We start from the raw sequence: 14,154 nt of genomic DNA, 5'->3' as shown, positions 1-14,154 counted from the left end.
TTAAATTAATTTAAATTAATCTCATTAATATTTCAACAATAATTGAATCATCACTATCTAATTTTCATGCCACAGCTGTATTAAAAAGTTCATATTAATAGGATCGACTTTTCACACGCCTGGTCAAAAAATATCAAATTAATGAAAGTATTAGTAAAATAAATCTTTACTGAACAAATGTTTGGATTTTGTATGACAAAAAAAATATTTTAAACCTGTCAGTTGAGGCACGGAAAAAATGCTTCACTGGAAATTTTATCGACCGAAAAACTAAGCTGTTGGTTTTGAAAACAGGAACAGCTGTTAATTATGGTAAATCCCCATCACACCGTACCACCAGGGCTTGCTTTACATGGCTTTAAACTCCAGTCCAGGTTTTCATGAATGTCGAGCACAAGCAGCTGATCTTCCGGCTCCACGACGCTTGATCTACTTGCAGCACCGACCACACTGTAAGCAGACATAATAAGAAGCAGGTTAAATTCCCAGGCACGGAAAACAAGCCCAGTATCATGTAGGACACAAAACTGATTATTTCTGCTCCTCACGGTGTCGCCAACCTTTTTCTTCAACTTTGAAAGCTCGTTCTTTACAGAAAATACTGTACGCCGTTTAATCTAAAAGCAACAGCTGTGCAAACGGAAGCTCATTTTGAAGCGGAGAAAAGGGAGACAAGGAGCTGGAAATGGAAATGTTTCTCGCTACGTGAGCGAATGAATGCGGGCGAACATCTGCGTATTTACGCTGCTATGTGCCTCGCGTGTTAGCAAGAGATACCGCGTCTATTATTGCGACTGCTATTTTGATATGCGCGGTCCAAACAGGCAAGCGACCGATTATTCAACTGACAAATGAATATCTGGCTGGAATGCTCTTTTCCCCTTTTAGCAGGGAAAGCCGAGCGCAGAATAAACCGGAGTGTGAAATCCCAGAATTGAAATTTAATAGGAAAAATTCAACTTGTTTGGACAGCCAAAGAGCATTGGAAATTGTGTGTTTACCCACTGTGTAAAAGTTTAATAGCGGTGGTAGATTTGTGCAGAATAACAAAAGTAAAGGCCTGTGTGCTGTAAGAAAACACACTGAACCAGAAGAGAGGCAGAGGTGGAGCACGGCACACACGTATCAGCACATATTGCACACGCATGAACGAATAGCTGCAGAATATGCACATGCAAGAGTCGGTTATATGTACGGGAAAAGGCAGAGGTAGAGTCAGACAAGAAACTCGGACAGAGCGAGGGGTGGCAGTCGGAGGATTGATAGGAGCGTATTGCCTGAGAGACGTGCTTATCCTGCCAGGTAAAACAGCGCAGGCCGGTCATCCAGAAAATAGAAAGTGAAAGGTGTTTTAGAGAGAGACACTGGATAAAAGGTGATCCTCTCTCCTTCTCAATCCCCCACCGGCCGCCCGAGCCCGAATAAAAGCTGTCTGAGTGCTGAGGCAGGAGCAGGGGCTGCTGGGAAAAAAAATGAGACTCGGTGCTAAAGTGGGAGCATTTTTTTGACGTCAACTGTATGTGAAAGAAAAAAAAACAAGGAGTGACGCTTTTCACCTATTGTGCATTAAGGCTGGAATTATGCCTCAGGGCGAGAGTGACAAGTCGACAGTGAGCTCGGCTTTTATTTCAGTTTCCACATTGTTTATTTTTCTACTTCAAGACAGCATTTGTTTTTTCTTTTTTTACAAAGAGGTGGGAAATTTAGCAGATCATACGAGGCCTAAAGGAGATGAAATAAAACTAATCATTTAGAATAAATAACAATGTTCCCAACAGAGAATGTTTGTGCACACCAAATTATTTGTTTTTATATTTGTTTTTTCAGTTTTTTCACGTTTGTTGCTCTTGTCACATAAAGTTTTAACTGAATCTGAATTTTTACTCAAAAAAGTTGCATTTTCTTGATAATTTATTTTACAAAAATACAAATTAAATTAAATTAAAAAAAGAAACTGCAGTCAGCCATGACAACATTTTTCCAACAGTGGGGAAAAAAAACAAACAAAAAAAACATTGACTGTACATACTACAGACATTTATCTCCCAAATGTTTTTATTAATTTGTTTCCATGCTTGTCTCCTCTCTGCTCTGTGCAAACACATTCTGCCGTTCAGTCTAGAAGTCCCTCAAGTTTTTTCATCTGACTGTTGGTAGAAAAGCTGATTGACTCATGACTTCACGGGTGAATTAATACCAATCAACACAGAATTAATATATGATTATGTATGTACATATTTCTAATTTTATTCTATTTTTTTTTACATTGTTTTTACATAATCTAGTTAAAGCCAATGACTTGTTTGTGATGATTTTTTTTTTTTTTTTAATAAGATAAATAGAGTAACGTTTAGATTCCCTTTAGTGTCCCAACAGAATGGCAGTTGAGCAGTTCAAGGACAATCTGAAAATTAAAACAATTCTTTCTGTTTTACAGTTTCTGATTCTTATAAATTGTGTAATTTGGTCATTTAAAAAACTACATTAAAAAACTAGAACATGTCTTTCAAAGCTGTCAGGGAGTTTTGAGGTTCAGCGGGTTAATGTAAAAAAAAAAAAAAAATCCTCACAAAGCTCAGCCAGTCACCCCAGACAGCTAACAGATGTCTGCTCTGTTTTTCATCTTGTCCTCTCTGTTTTTTGTCCTTCGTCACCTTCCTCCTGTCCTTGCAGCAGGTGATTTACATGTCAAAGTTACCTTTTGTGCTTATATAGGACGCTTTTATTTAGGATATGTTGCATATCACTGCAGGTTTTTATAAAGACCGTAGAGTTAAGGCTAAAGAAGAAAAAAAAAAGGGCAATCAACAGATGTTTTCTATCAGGACACTCTGGTCACGCATATCTGAAAAACAATACAAAGTCCTGGATGGATAATCATAACACTGTCAATTCTGCTTCCCAGTTAACAATTACCTTTTCTGTTCGTCAGAATCAAAAAGCCATTTGCTTGCACAAACAGATTCAGCCTGGGGACAAAGAAGATTGGAAGCCAACAATGGGCAGAGAAACAAATGATGTAAGCTGCGGATTATGATTTAAATAATTGCGCCCTTCGTGACCTCAGCTGGTGTTTCTCATTACATACTCATTGATCTGGATCGCTCAGAAACAATAAATAAACATCAAAGTCTGACTCTAAGGACAGTTGTCTCTTTGGCTCTCCTCTGAAACGTCTCTACCTCTTTCCTGCTGTGCTCTCCATTATGCCTGCTTCAAAGTAAATCAGTGAAGCAAAGTGACTTTCCAATTCAAGTCATTTCGAAAGCAACACGTTCAATTTTATGATTAAATAAGCCGGAAATATTGAGGAAGTCCCCATCCTCCCTTTGGGGATTCTCCAGAAATGAGATTTTTCACAGAGCAAAGGTTTCTTATAGAGGAATGAAAAGGCTGCTGTTTGTCATCTCTCATTAAGGACCGACAAATTCTGTCTTCTCCTGGCGTGACGTGCTGTTATGTAAAGCAAAACTGTGATCAGTGTTGCTGTGTTATACATGTAAATACTGCCACACTGCAGAAGAGGAGAGGATGTTTCTTCAAAGCCGAGCAGCAATGCCTACATCTAATGAATTATTTAAGGCAACGAAGCAAACATGACGAGTGCTGCAGTCGAATATAGGTACACTGAATGCAGGCGCACGCCCGCTCGGAAACATCTGAGTGCAACCAGTCAGAAATGAGCAGGTGCATTATCCATGCATGTAAATTAAATTTGTGCAGTCGGAAGACACGTATGTGTCCCCTGTGAACTCATCCTCCATCTACAAGTGCAGCTGCCAATATACAGCTCCAGACATGTGCAACGGCTCATTTGACAACATAATTGTGGCGTTTCCATGAGATTCTCAAGTTGAATAAAGAGCTTCCCCACAGTGTCAGGTAAGCGCTGGTGGAGGAAGGTGGTCCTCTCCTCCCCTCAGTCCTCCTCCTGTCATCTCACTCCTCTAAATGTATGCAGTCAACACTGCTTTGCATTTTCAGCCACAAAGCCATCACATCAAAACCAGAAGAACAACATTCATTTGCTGTTTGGAACATGACATTCGGTTCGTGAAGCTTCCTCATATAGGTACGCTATATGATCCAAACACCTCCAGTCACATGTCAGCTTATGTCTGTGGCTGCATTTACACAGCCTTAAGTATGGTGAGGTATGAGCAGGTTCTTGAAGTATCCTATTTTGTTGTGTTAGCACATGTAAACTATATATATGAATGTATATATTTGACTTTTATAAAAGTCAAGCCATATGTTTTATTTATTTTGTTTATTTAACCTTTATTTAACCTGGTGAGTCCCACTGAGATTGCAAGATCTCTTTTTCAAGGGAACTCTGGTCCAGACGGCAGCAGCAGCACCAAGTTACAGTTACATACATCAAACATTTAAAAACACACACATTATAAAACATACAGCAGCAGCTTGCAAAGGCAGGTCTAAACAGAAGGAATCCTAATTGGCTAGGAAGGAAAGCATAGGGTGAGCGTATTTTGATTACTGAAAACCAGGACACTCGGCCCAGCGATGAGATATTCAAGTGATACCTGAAGTTTACTCAAAGATGCCTCATAATTTCTTTACATTTCCTGTGCCTGGCCCGGGCCAGGACCTTTTTATTTTTTTCTCTTTATCAATCAGGACGGGGAGGTGAGGACGTGACGTTTGGTCGTTTTGTGACCGTAGTTCCGTAGTTCCCTGGTCTCCTGGTCTCTACCTTTGTCCCCTTCTTTACATTTTTTAATTGGGTTCTGCTGTTGAGGTTTTGTTTCTGTCTTTCAGTGTTTCCGTGCTTCCGGGGTGGAGGGGCTGAGAGCCTGTTTGCCAAGTTGACTGTGAACCTTAGGGACAGTCAATAAAAGGATGTCATTTGTGCTCAGACAATAATTACTGGTTTTAAATTAAATAGACCCATAAAGGTAAGAGGGCAGCAGACCAAGGATGGATTTATAAATAAAATCATACCAATGTGTGAGTCTGGACATGGTCAGGGAGGGCCTATGACCTCTGAACTCAGATATAACACAGGTAAAGACATGATTTAAGAGTAGTGCTTAATACAATTTAAAGCATCACTGATTTTTGTTATAATTGGCAATAAATCAAATGAGTAAATGTTATGACATGTAAACTAGATTTAAAAAAAGAAAAAAACTTGAAGAAAAAAGAAAAACTAAATGTCCATCTATGAGAGAAAAATAGGGACGTCGTTTCATGTCAGCTGTATCATGTTTCATGCTGTCCACAGACAAAGAAAACAAAAGAAGCTGATCAGTTCTGTGAGTTAAATGTTCACTACTTCTGTACTAGTTTGGAAAAAGTGTTTCGATCTCCCATTATGAGCATTAACTCTGTTTTCAAAAAGTCAAAATCATCTCAAGAAATTGATTTGCTTTATTTTATTTTTTTTTAATCTTGCCTTTCCTATCAACTTCAAAATGTGCACAAAAAAACATGACTAGATTTGTCCAGAAGAGAAGAAGGCAGCAGTACGTGGTGCACTTCTGAAGCTGAAGCTGCTCTACCGGCTTTGTAAGGAAGCTGCTCGTATTCAGTGCGGCTGCTTCACATGCTCCCACGGGGAGGGGATTTCCTATCAGCTTTCACAGGCCAAGCATACGCCGGCACTACTGATGGGGGGGTGTCACCACAAGTTAGAATAAATTCTTATAAGGGCAAGCCCAATGACAAGCAGTATTGATCAGGATTGATTAAACAGCTGATTACATCATATCCATCATCATCATGACTTCATCTCATAATGATTCATGACTGATATTGACCACCAGCACTGATCCAACCAAACAACTATTCATTCTTTCAGCATGATTGGCTTCACAACAAACAGACTGTTATATGTCCCTCGCCTCCCGTTGTTCGAAAGACGCAAAGATCTTTACTCATTATCATAATCCTCTGGTCATGTCTCCTGGATTCAATGCTATTTAAAGCCAGCATGCGTGCGTAATTATTACAGGACATACCCTAAAACCAAACCTAAAATGATCCCAAAAAGAAGCACATTCACAACTCAACAAGGTTTTCTTTTTAAAATCTAATCAACAGTAATAGCCATGTATGAACTGAGCAGTGTGGTTCAGAGGAGTGCTGAAGGCGCTTATTAATCAAGGAGTTTTTCAGGATGAAAGATTCGGGCAGCAGAGTTATTTTCTCTGAGTTATGAGGGGAAAGGCTGAGAAATGACTCTCCATATACTGTAATACTTAGTAATGATTTAAGCTAATCTGGCATCGCAGCCTCACTGTGAACTGGCCGAGAAGGAGCCAGCAAAATGTCAGAGTCATTCTGGAGCTGTCAGCTGAGCTGGTGAAGAACCTCGGCTGTTACCTGCTGTTTCTACGGGCTCTCACTTGTCAAGCGATGCTCAAATCAGCAGAGTTTAACATTAACTCCATGAGTTTCAGCCACAAACGTTGGGCTGAACTTACACAAAAGTCAAATGGGTAAGACCGATATAACACAGGTAAAGTTCCCAGGCAAGACACGGTTTAAGTGTAGTGCTTAATGCAAATTAAAGCATCACTGTTTTTTGTTGTGATTGGCAATAAATCAAATGAGTACATGTTATGACATCAGATGCATTAAATGAGGAATTCAGAGACAGCTTAGCTGCTCCATTTGGTTTCTTGTAAAGCTAGGCGTTACAGTAGAAAAATGCACGAGGATAAAATGTTTAATTTCAGTTAATATTAAAAGTTATTGATCATTTTATTTATCTATTATTAATAAAAAAAACACCATAGGAAAAAATGCTTAATGTGAAATGAGCCACTTTAACTTATTAACCAAGGTACATCAGTGATAATTTGAATGTAGAGAATTACAAAAAATGCACAAAAATGAATGTAATTAGACACATAAATAAAGATAGAGAAATGATCTCTCCTTGATGCACATTAAAAAATAAAAAATAAAAGCAAACTCAGAGGCACACAGAAGGTAACCATGGTTTCGTCACGCCGTACTGAGGTTAAAGCTCCTGGTCTAAGGTGGTATCATGACAACGCATATGAATAGCAAGCCACTTCAGGAGATGTTTTACGTGTCATGTCTACACATTTTAGGCTTTTCACATCATTTTATGGAGTTAAAATAACACACACAGTCATGTTCGTCAACCCTTGCAGCAGGCTGTCGCACAATTTTTTTTGATCCTATTGACAAAGTGTCTATCACTGCTTGATATCACTATTATTTTATCGCCCGTCTCTTGGTATCTGTTAGCTTACTGTTTTGATTTTGTAGCACACTTTTTTACATTTACTACTTAAATCATCTGACGTCCGCAAAATCGCTCACATTAACTGCCGAAACACTTATTGCCCAACAGTAAACAGTTGACTGACAGAGTTAGCCAGAATTAAGTCAAACTTTTGCAGCAAAACATGTTTCTTCTTAGGAGTTTATAGAGAAGTATTGGGTGTCCAGAAATAAGACTCGGTATGAATCCGAATGTTGCCGCATGCTGCTCAAAATGTATAAAGACAACTGTCTGCTAACACGTTAGCCAATAACAACTTTATCCAAGAACTTAATCCTCTTTTCTTCCATATGGCTCATTCCTCAGGCAGAAAGTCATGAAAATCCTAATGTTGCTGTAATAAACATGTCTTCAGCAGACATGGCTGGGCAGCTCATGTTACTCTCTGATCACGAGAAAGTGACTAACGGCCGCTGCACAATCTTCTTCGGCCAAATTGAATTGCTTCTTCAGCGCACATCTGCATGAAGATAAATGATATTTCAGATTCTTCCTGCCGTGTGCTTCCTGTGCTCTTTAAGCTTCCGTTTCCCAGCATGCACCGTGCAGCGCAATGCTCACGTTCTCATATAAAATTAATGGAGATGGAAGTGGTCACTTGGCAGATCGCGTTGGTGTGGTTTCACACTGAAAGGGCCAGTTGCATGCCAGGGCTCTGACTGTGACTCATTTTCAAGACAGTGTAATTTGTGACACCTCAACTACAATCTCCAGTGCAGGGACATGTATCATACTTTGAATACTTTAAATAGCTATGAGGGTAAAGTAATGACCCGAGGCGATACTACCTGTGCAAAACTACCTATGAATTGCAAGCAGAGCCACAAGGACATTCAGTGCATTTAGGGGTGAAAAAAGGCAACCAGCCCGTCGTATTTCATCTTCTGGTAGAACATATCTATGACACATAACTTAAACATCATCAGGTAAAATATTGATGTGTCCTCTTCTCACACAGACACGTATCAGCAAAGACCTGCAATGAACAAAACTGAGCTTTTTAATATGTGATGTGCATGGAGGTACTTTAGACAGAATACAAAGTAGGAATAGATGTGTCGATGAAGGACTCGAAAGAAAAGTTGTGAAGCACGTTTAAAGTGTGTTTTAATCTAGATTTTTTTTTCTGTCTGTCTCCTCATCATAATGATTGCTATGGCAGAGAGAGTTTTATTCTTCCCACTGTCACCAAATGTCTGCTCAAAAGGAATCGTGGTTTGTCGCCACAGTGTAATATTGTAAGATCTCGACTTACTATGTGCAGTGGACAGAGACGACTTATATCGTAGAATATATAAATACAACTAATTATCTGTCATTTGTTGTGCATGTGTGACGGAGACCATACAAACAGCTAATCACTAAGCCAGACGGACTGACAGAACGGAGAAATGGTTTATTTTCAAGTACTAGCCGCTGGACTACAGAACAGATTTACAGACAGTTCCTTCCATGGATTATTCATGACATGAAAGCAACAGATCAATTTTCAGCTTGAAACACCAGTGGAATCCACAACACCTTTATGTACCCCTGTTTCTATATTCCTATATTTAAGGTTAAAAAAAAACCCTCTAAGATGATGTGGGTTGGATAAATCTACCATTATAATATTAAAGTAATATTAATAGGAGCTTGAATTGAAAAAAAACAATATTGGTATAATTTGATGCTAGCTTGCCGCTGCTATCAGTTTACATTTCTCATCTGTCAGTTGTGTGTATCAATATCATGCTTAAAAATCCAGACGTGATATTCAGACTGTAGCTATACCATTTCTGCCAAGCATTTTACACACACTGATTCTGAACTGGCTGTGAGTGTACATGGTTGTGTGTCTCTTTGTGTGTTGACCCCATGATGGACTGGTGACCTGTTCACAGTGTACTCCGTCTCTTATGTTGTGTCAGCTGGACTAGCCGGGATAAAGTGGCTATAGCTAATGGATGGAACAACAGCAACCTCCAAAGCAGCAACCTGCACTTTCAAAGTGCTAAGTTATGACAAAGCTTTGGATCATACAATAAAGCAGGCCTGCTGGGTTCTTCTGGTGAGCTCGCTGTTTTAATGATAGCGCTCGCATTCCTGCCTGCACACCTGTTTCCGATGTTACCTGCCCATTAACTTTCACTTGCTGTTTTTACTTGCATGTTGAGTCGATGTTTTAGCACCAAAACTGCTGGTGAGGTCAAGAAAAGGATCTCGGTCTAGGTTCAAATATATATACATCCTCTCACCACGTGTACCACATACAAAGCTCCATTTTGTAGGTGACAACTCAACCAGAGGCTGTACATGCATTGAACACGTGTACAGGAGGTTCCCAACATTAAAAAGTTTACTTTTCAATTATCACAATAGATGATAACATGCTAACTGGTTCCGACTGGCCTATGGAATGACCATCCATCCATCCATCCATCCATCCATCCATGTCCCTCCCCATGGCAATGCTTTCCAGCTCTTCCTGGGGGATTCCAAAGAGTTCCCAGGCCAGCCGAGAGATATAATCCCTCCAGCAAGTTGTGGGTCTGCCCCGGGGTCCCCTACCAGGTGGACGTGCTCAGAAAACCTCCAAAGGAAGCCTCCCCAGATGCATCTGAATCAGATGTCCAAACCAACTCAACTGGCTCCTTTCGACAGCAGTTGAAATGGTGAGTATGGCATGAGTGGTGCCTTAAGGGGCTGCTCTGCTGACTTCTTTAATTAGAACACCAAAATGTTGTCAAATTTGTACAGAAGTATTGACATCCATACGGACACTGTTTATTACAGAATGTATCTATTGCGCTGGTTTTATTTGAGGCAAAGCACTCCAACAGGCTAATTGCTGGTGGTTGTTCCTGTGCTGGTTCTTTGCAGATGGCAGAACTGGTCCGGTTTTTGAGTTGTTTTGTTTATTCGTTGAGTTTTACTTGCTTTCCCAGGAAGTTTTATTTTACCTCGAGTTGTTGTGCTTGACTTAATCTGGCGTGGCTTAGATTTGATTAGGTCCTGTGTAACAGTAAATCAAGTGGTTGTTGAGCTGGGATAAGTTGCTTTCTCTGCCAAGTTTCCTCCACATTGAAAAGACTGCAAGCAATCTGCAATCTATCAAAGGGCGCAGTGTACGGCTGAGCACGCAGTCATGTCACACACACTAAATGCTCGGCGTGCACGCACAAATCTGGGACGTGGCCGGTCGCCAAGCACAACTCTTAGCTTGTGTCTGTGTGTGTGTGACGGTGTAGAGGTTAAAAAATCTCGACGTGGAGGGAGCCATCTATAAGGGAACTCCTAATCGGCAACACAAAAGGCCTCTTTCTTGGTCTGCTGCCATCACATTTCACTTTGGGTATAATGTAATCTGTTTAATATCCCGGGCAGTCCTTTCGACCCCAGGAATGCTTAGACAGACGTTTTCACCATAATTGCCTCATAGATCAGGGTTGACTGCATGGGGCCACGGTATCCAGGTGCTGTACATCAGCTGATCACAGCTTCAGATAAGAGCTACCCTGCCTCTCAAGGTGAGTGCATGTATCAGTGGGTGGTGTGTGTGTGAGTGTGTTAAGCTGTAAGTGTGTCCACTTAGACTGAACAGGGACGGTCTTATCCATATGAAACAGCTGCAGCCGCTCTTCAATTTCAGACACTCTCAGGTCCTTCACTTCCACTTGGTTTGATAAAAACTGAACTCTGTATACGTGTCCCTCATATTACCTGCTCATTCTATGCCACGCTCAGCCTCTTCATGCCAATCAGGACTGGTCAGCTTAGGACACTTTAACCTATGAACATGTCTTGTCTGAACAAAAGTCACTTTAAAAATAGATTACCTGTGGGCAGTCTAGACGCTATTCATTGTTCTATAGGCTTCACTTTTCTTCATTATTTCTATCGATAAACTGTTAGAAAACCATTGAAATTTCTTATAGTCCAAAGTGATGTCTTCAAATTGCGTGTTTTACCCAATTTACAGTCTAAAAACCCAAAAATGAGAAGAAGCTAAAATGACGAAAAATTTGGTTATGTGACTCAAACCTTTAAATAGTTTCTCAGTTAACTCTCTGACATCAATAATTGAATCCATCCAGTGTTTCAGGTCTTCTGAATCCAAATGTGACCACGAGCCCAACAGTGACCCTTCAAGTTGTACTTAAACAAATGACATTTGTTTCTCACTTTGAATTTTACTTTCCATTTCTTATTACTCCTTTCACTGGAGCTGCAATGATCAGCTCATTCATCGACTGAATTGACTGACAATCATAAAATCTGTGATAATTCTAATAATCAAACCAAGAATTCTTATTGATCGCTGTTCCTCAGCTGTTGAATATTTCCTGGTTCTCTTAGTCTTGTATGACAGTAATATTGTAAAATTGGGTATAACTAGCACACAACTTCAGACACATTTCACATGTCACATCTACACATTTATGGCATTTCATGTGTCTTTTCATATCCCTAAAATAACACACAAAATGACTAAGATGAGGGTAAAGGTCAGAGGGGGCTGGTTATTTGTCACAGCTACATGGCGTGCAATGGAACACCACATTCAAAAAAGTTTTTCTAGAACACCCCAAGTGATTTGATATGTTCTAAATCTACCTTTTCATAGTAGCAGGCTGGGTTGTTAAGTAAATATCATTGGCGTTTTGGACTTTTACATGTTTGCTAGCAGTACATCAAAGACAACAGATTGAATATTACCACAGACTCTCAGTATAACACAATATATGGCAGCTGTACTACAAAGCAGCCTCCTATAACACGTTAGTCTTAGAATCAACACCTTTTTTAAGCAACAACAACAGAACATACTGAAGGGAGGATGTATTAAAGCAGTGTTTCCTTTTTATGGTTTACATTAAGAGCAGAATCTTAACCAACATGACAAAGCTGTGAGCACACAGGTTTTATAGCCAAGAGACCACTGCAGGGCACAACACATAACACCTCTGCTCAGAGCTGACTGCGCATTTACAGCCTCGTTTGACATTTAAATGTTTAAAAAAGTCCCTGGACGGTCACTATCAAGGCACAGCCAGAATGGAACAGGTGGGCTGTTGCACTTAAATTAATTTATAATCCACAGGTTCTGCAATTTCACATGTTTAAGGTCTTAAGTTTGGCTTAATTTTTTTTTAGATTTCTACTTGAAAAAAACATCTGCAACAGTAACACCTGTTTGCAAAACTGGGCTCTATGTTGGGGTTCTAGGAGTGTGTGGCAGTTTATTGCTCCTGTTTTCTGTTGTATGTGCTGTGCATGTGTTTTCAGGCTGGGTGGAGCCATGGCTAAGGAGGACTCGCTCGTTGATTCACCGCACCTGTCTCCTGTTTCAATCAGCGCTGCTTTTAAGCCGGCTTCTCCCCGCACTGCAGCGCCAGACGATTCACTCAGCTACGAGTGGTAGATCGGCCTAAGAGATGGTTTTCTCTAGATCTCGAGTTGTTGTTTATTCTGGGGTGGCTGTGGCTCAGGTGATAGAGCGAGTCGGTCGATGATCGGAAGGGCGGCGGTTCGATTCCGCCCTGTAACCTGTTTCGTGGTCGCTGTGTCCATTGGCAAGACACTTCACCCACCTTGCCTGGTGTGAATGCGTATGAATGGATTGTTTGAGGTGGTGGTCAGAGGGGCCGTAGGCTCAGAATGGCAGCCACGCCTCTGTCAGTCTGCCCCAGGGCAGCTGTGGCTATAATCGTAGCTACCACCACTAGAATGTATGCGTGTGAATGAATAATTGACAGTGTAAAGCGTCTTTGAGTGTCTAGAAAAGCGCTATATAAATCTGATCAATTATTATTATTCTGTTGCTAATCCGAGCCTCTCGTTTCCTTCACCACCACCAGAGCCTCCACAGCCTGACGCCGTTCCCAGCTCAGCCACTACGACTCCGCCACCAGCCACAGCACACCGGTTGTGTTCACAGGTTTTCCACGCATCGAGCACCTCTCCCCTAGATTTCCCCACACTGGACACTTCGCTGGAGTTCCCTCCTCATCTCCTCCACTGAAGAACCTTCGAGCACGGACATCTCCCTTTTCCCCGCTTCCCTGGTGTAGCACAATAAACCTTATTTGTCACCACTCCTGCTTCTACTGTGGCATTCTGGGTTCCACTACACATACTAGGAGCTTCTCCTAACACTCTATGGATTAAAGACACTTGGGATAACTTTACAATACGATAAATCTGAAAATCCAATCCAGAGTGAGATTTGAAAATCTCAACAAAACAAAAAAAAAACACTGACATTTTTATTTCTGTATGAACCAATTTTTAAATTGGAGCATAAATTGCTGAAATAATACAATAAATCAACAAACATGAATGTTATTGGACATGTTCCAAAAAGAATTTAACTGCAACTGTACCAATATTTGTGCAGTTTATCCCAGTACGAGGACCTCCAGGAAGGGGCTACATAGAATACATGTCCTCCATCCACACTGACACATGTAGGTCTGCTGGGATGAAAAGGAAGCAGAGGGTTTTTTGTTGTTGTGAAATTATGTGGTAGGAGTGTGACCAATCAGAAAAGGACATGTGGTTAACACCTGGTTAGTTTCTCAATGTCTATACAACTACAACTCTACGTGTGCACAAAGACAAACAAAAACACAGAAAAAGCTGCATTATTAAGTATACCTGTATGACAAGACCTCCACTTTTTCACCCTGTAACACTTATCCAAATCCAAATTACTTGCATGATTAAAACCATTCTGTTTTATTTGCAGGAAATTAATGTGGGACTCTTTACAGCTGACTGCACCCGTTCATTGTTTATGCCGTTAGTGAAGCTTCCCCTACCAAAGGTTTTCCTAGTTGACTGGAAGTTGTTAATTTAAGCCATTAGTCAACTAGATGCTGCACATTTAT

The sequence above is a fragment of the Stegastes partitus genome, unplaced genomic scaffold (assembly GCF_000690725.1).
Source record: "Stegastes partitus isolate 25-593 unplaced genomic scaffold, Stegastes_partitus-1.0.2 Scaffold438, whole genome shotgun sequence".
Lineage (NCBI taxonomy): Eukaryota > Metazoa > Chordata > Actinopteri > Pomacentridae > Stegastes > Stegastes partitus.
This window is presented reverse-complemented; position numbering follows the sequence as displayed.